Genomic DNA, 5,764 nt, shown 5'->3' with positions numbered 1-5,764 from the left:
CTCCAGCCCAGGCGAGCTGACTTCGCCACCGTCGCCGCCTCCGTCTCGGCGCTGCGGTGGGGGCTCCCGAAGTTGCCACAGATCATCCCGGCCGAGAAGAACCGCGGAGCCCTCGCGCGTGGGCTTTTCTCCGGGCAGAACCCTGACGGAGCAGGTGCCACGGAGCGCGCCCAGCGCCTCCCGGGAAACAATTAGTCGGGATTCGCTCCGGCAACTGGGTGGGGAGGGGCGCGTCGGGACCTGCGGGGGAGGATGGCTGAGTGTTGGCTCCCCACGTGCACCTCCTGTCTGTTCTCTCCCGGGGCCTTCAGACCCGGTGCACGTGAGGGAGGCGGGGGGGTAGGGGGGGGCAGAGAGAGGGCGCTGAGGCAGCGGGTGCAGAAAACAGGTTCCGGAGCTGCGGATGGGGTCTGGGGAGCCTCTCTGCAAACCTTCCGGTTCTGCAGGGCAAATGCTGCCACATAGGGGAAATTCCTAATTATTTTATTTCCCTTGGATGCCTTTCTGGGTGGTTTTGTCAAAAGCCCTCTTCTGCATTCCTAGTCCCATTTCGGGCCTCTCCCACGGTTTCTCCAGGACCCTTCCCCACCCACCCCCATCCCAACCCCATTCTCTTAAGAGAAAAGCTGGGCTTTGTGTTCTACGCGCGCTGCTTGCAGGGAGAGAAGTCCTCCTCCCTCTCTGTGGCACCTCCTCCAGACCCCGGCCTTCTGGGTACAGATCTCCGGGTTGTCTCACTTCCATCCAGGAATGCTATTTATAACTAGATGCAAAGTCATGAAATCAGATGACGGAACCTCTGATTTATAGCAAAGGAGCCCCGCAGGCTGTGACGCCCCCCGGTGTGCTCACACTCTCTCTGAGAGCCCACAGCACCCTTCCATACACTCAACAGGGGTCCCAAAGGAGGAGAGGGGAACTTCCTGGAACAGCCCTCGCTCAGGTCCTGGGAGCCAAAGTTCCAGAACCCACTTCCCTGATAAGGATCGTCTGCCCTTGTCACCTCGTGCAGCCCCTCTCACCTCCCATAGTCCTAACCCCAGGAATCCCCACTGGAAGCCATCAAGGGGCTAGCACTGCTCATTAGGAGAGAGGGCTTTACTTTCGTGTTCTGCTCTCTGCCCTATTTTTCTGGATATTTCTGTGTGCGGGCCACTGTCCCACTTGGCCCTTTCCAGTGTGGCCCTGGGGACGATGAGAGAATGAGAACAAGCAGGTCAATTCCAGCTCAGGCAGCGGAGGTTGAAGGAAGGAAGCCGACCAAGAAGCGGGCTGCCCACTCCAGAAGCTGAGCAGAGAGAGTAAGAGATAAACTGATGTCCGCCTGAAAGGATTTTCCATGTCTCCTGGGATTCAACTCAAGCCCAGGAGGATCTGTCTGCCTTGATTCTGTGTTTTCGCCACAGTGGGTACTTTTTCCCAGGCACTTTCCTGGAGCCTAATACATTTACAGCTAACAGTAATATCACGCATCTTGAGGAAAACGGAATTCCTCACGTTTAGTTAGGCCTTGTGAATGGGACACCATAACCCAGTTCTGCTGAGAGGCATGCCCCTCCCTCTGCAGTTTTTTTAAAATATATTTTTATTGATTTCAGCGAGGAAGGGAGAGGAAGAGAGATATAGAAATGATGAGAGAGTACCATTGATCAGCTACCTCCTGCACGCCCCCTCGTGGGGATGGAGCCCGCAACCCTGGCATGTGCCCTGATTGGAATCGAACCTCCTGGTTCATGGGATGACGCTCAACCACTGAGCCACACATGGCTGGCTCCTCCGCAGTTTTTTAAATAAACCTCAGCAGGAGCAGCTTTTAGTCGCTTTGAACAGTTTATTGATCTCAGACATCCCAGGATCCCTAGACATCCCAGTGACCCCACAACAGGAAAATGTGGTCTGGGTAAGAGCCTTAGAGCTCTATCTTAAAGTCTCTGTATAATTAGTTGGTCCTGTGGGATGGGGCTTTTAGCATGTTCCATTAAAAAAATAAAGCAAGACATATGTCCCGTCAAAGCTTTGCTGCATCGCACCCATTAGCAGTAACAAGGGCTAACCTCAGCAAGGTCATAAATCTTCCCAGATAACTGAGCACTTCAATCTTCCTCCTATACGTGCATTTCTTGAGTGGGGACTCTATAAGTGCATTTCTCCAGTGGAGACTTTGAATGTGTCAACCTGTTAGGCTAAGGTCACCTTCATAGAGTTGGCCCGGCAACAAAGGGACTACATGACTGTGGTCATTGTTGGGATGTTGTAATGGGACCTGTACTCGGTGGAAGCAGCAATGAGACTTGGTTTACCCAATGCCTTATCCCATGTCTGCCCTGCCCTTCTGAATGGCCACCCTCCACAGTTCCCCCAGGAGCCTGGAGCTCCTTTGATCATTCCTTTGTCTCTGTGCCCTCTCCGCTGAATGTTGGAGAGCCTTGGGGCTCAGCCTCCCCTTGTCTCCCAGCCACACTCACTCCTAGGTGTTCTCACCCAGCCTAGTGGTTTCAGCTACTGTCTGTATGGATGATTCTCAACTGTGTGTCTGCAGCCCAGCCTCTCATTTGAAGCCCAGGCTTACATACCCAACTTTTTTTTTGGGGGGGGGGGAGCATCTTAAGTGTAATATGGCCACATCATCAAAATTAAAGACATCTGCACTTCAAAGGACACCACAGGAAGTGAAAAGACAACACACAGAACCAAAAAAAAGTGTGCAAGTCATATAACTAATTGAAACTTGTACTTATAAAACTTGAACTTATATAATGTGTAAGTTATAAAAACAATTATAACTTAATAATAAAAGACAAATATAGCCCAATTTTAAAATGGGTAAAGTCTCTGAGTAGACTTTTCTCCAAAGAAAAATATACAAGCAGCCAATAAATATACGAAAAGATGTTCAACTTCATTAGCCACCTGGGAAATGCAGATCAAAACCATAGTGAGCCTGGCGTGGCTCAGTGGTTGAGCATTGATCTATGAACCAGGAGGTCACAGTTCGATTCTCAGTCAGGGCACATGCCCAGGTTGCAGGCTCAATCCCTAGTGGGAGGCATGCAGGAGGCAGCCAATTAAGGATTCTCTTTCATCATTGATGGTTCTATCTCCCCCTCTCCCTTCCTCTCTGAAATCAATAAAAATATATATATTTTTTATAACCATAATGACAAATCACTTCCACCTACTATGGGTGGCTAAAATAAAAAAGACATAATAAACATTGAGAAGGAAGTGGAGAATTTAGAACCCTCATATACTGCTGGTGAGAATGTGGAATGGCTCTTCAGACAAAGTTACCATGTGATCCAGCAATTCTACTCCTGGGTACATATACAAGAGAAATGAAAACATATATCTGTACACTAAGTTGTACATAAATGTTCACAGCAGCATTGTTCCTAATAGCCAAAAAGGAAAAACAGCCCAAATATCCATCAACTGATCAAGGCATAAATAAAATGTGGTATATTATACAATAGAATATTTTTCAGCAATAAAGAAAAATGAAGTTCTGATACATGCTACAACATAGAGGAACCTTGAAAACATTATGTTAAGTGGCCGAAGCCGGTCACAAAGGACCACATAGTACCATATTATTCCATTTACATGAAATGTCCAGAATAGGCATATCTATCAAGACAGAACGTGCTTGCCCGGGGCTGGGGGATGGAGGATTAGCAGGTGAGGGCTAACGAGTACAGGGTTTATTTGGGGGGTAATGAAAATGGGCTAAAATTGATTATGGCGACAGATGCAAAACTCATGGATAATCACAACATACTAAAAGCCATTGACTCCTACACTTTAAATGGGTGAACTGTATGATATGTGAATTGTTTCTCAATAAAACTTTCTCAAAAACTTCCTCAATGATCATGAAAAAGGATCTAATATGACTAAATAAGAACTCTTGATTTTTCCCTCCTCCCAAACTCTCTCCTAAGGGTGCCAGGCTTCAGCAGGTGCTCTAACCAAATAACCTAGGGCCATCCTAGACTTGCTTTGCTGATGCCCCATGTCTGAGCCGTCAAGCGCTTCAGAAAACCTTCAAGAAAAATCCCAAATCAACCACTTCTCACCAGCCCTCACTACTCCTGCCTTCCTCCACTCCATCAGTGTCTCTTCCTGGGCTACTGCCCTAGATTCCCATTGTTCTCTCTGCCTCTACTCTTGCCCTTGACAATGTAGACACACACACACACACACACACACACACACACACACACACAACCAGCAGCCATAGTCTCCATTTTAAAACATCTATCAGACCACATTCCCTTGCTCAAAATTCCTTCTGCACTTTTCCATCATATTTTTTTAAAAATCCAAACATCAAACAAGGCCTCTGCCCACCTTCCCACCTTTCGCTCCCTGCCCGCCCCCCCTGCTCACCCCAGATCAGATTTCTCACTTGTCCTCAAACATTGCAAGTTCATACCGTCCTCACTGTCTCCCCTCCCTGGAACAGTCTTTCCATAATCTTTGTGTGTTTCACCTCTGACATGACTCAGATCTCTGCTAAAGTGTCAGCGCCTCTAGGAGACCCTGCCTAAAGAAGCCTCTCACTTCACCCTGTCACTCTGCCCCCTTTTCCTGCTTTAGTTTGTATAGAGCTCATGAGTATCAGAAATAATGATTTACTCATTGACACTTATTCCGTCTCCCCCAATATAAGGTAAGCTCCACAAGAGTAGGATTTTTGTCCTTCTCGCTCACCACTGCTTCTCTCCACCTAGAACAGGAGCTGGCACATTGTAGGTGCTCACTGATGTTTGCAGAATGAATCGATGCATGCCATGCTCTCCCAGGAGGCAGCTTGGAGAACTTCTTGTCGGCCTTCACCAACAAGCAGTCTGTCTTGTCCCACTGGCCCCCAGCTGTTGCATTGCTGACTCTATGTGGGGCAGCAAATTCCACAGAGGAAAAGCAAATAAAAAAAGAAAAAGTCTCCTTTTTTGGACCCAAACCAACTTCATAAGCGAGAGGCTGTTCCAAGGCTGAGAAACTCCCCATCGCACTCAGTGACTCCAGTCCCCTTTCCTAAGCCACTCCCTTTCGTCCACACAGCCTCTCAACTGCCTTCACACTGTGGGCACACAACTAGTTTCCTTGTAAAACGGGCGGGAGAGGGATGAGAGGATAGTGAGTGCTATTACGGATCAGATTGTGTCCCCCAAAAAATATATGTTGAAGTTTTCACTCCCAGTCCTGACTTAACTTGGAAATTGGGTGTTTACAGATGTAGGCAGGCTAAGATGGGGTCATTAGTGGGCCCTCATTTCAGCAGGACTGGTGTCCTTATGAGAAGAGGAAAATGCCATATGAGGACAGAGACCTGCAGGGGGAACACCTGTGACACCCAGGGCGGACGTGAAGTGCTACAGTGGCAGGCCAAGGAAGGCCTGGGCCCTACCAGCACCTTCATCTCAGACTTCTAATCTCCAGATCTGTGAGAGACTCAATTCCTGTTGTTTTAAGCCTTCTGTTTTGTAGTGCTTTGTTATGGCAGCTCTAGGAAACTAATAAAAGAGCAAATTTACTGGCAGAGCAGCCCCAATGGTCTTGGAACTGTGCACGCCTGACCTGGGGGCGGGAGTTCATCTCCTGGAATCTGCGTGCAATCAATCATAAGGAGGGGTGAATGAGTATATCCGTGTGTGTACCTCTGTTTTTATATGAATGGATGGGTGAACTCTACGTGGAAAATGGATTCTCAACTCTAATCAACTTCAATGGCATCCAAATCAGAGGGGTCCATACTTTTGCT

Source organism: Myotis brandtii, unplaced genomic scaffold, assembly GCF_000412655.1.
Source record: "Myotis brandtii unplaced genomic scaffold, ASM41265v1 scaffold293, whole genome shotgun sequence".
NCBI lineage: Eukaryota > Metazoa > Chordata > Mammalia > Chiroptera > Vespertilionidae > Myotis > Myotis brandtii.
The sequence above is the reverse complement of the archived record's forward strand: the minus strand, read 5'-3'. Positions refer to the sequence as shown.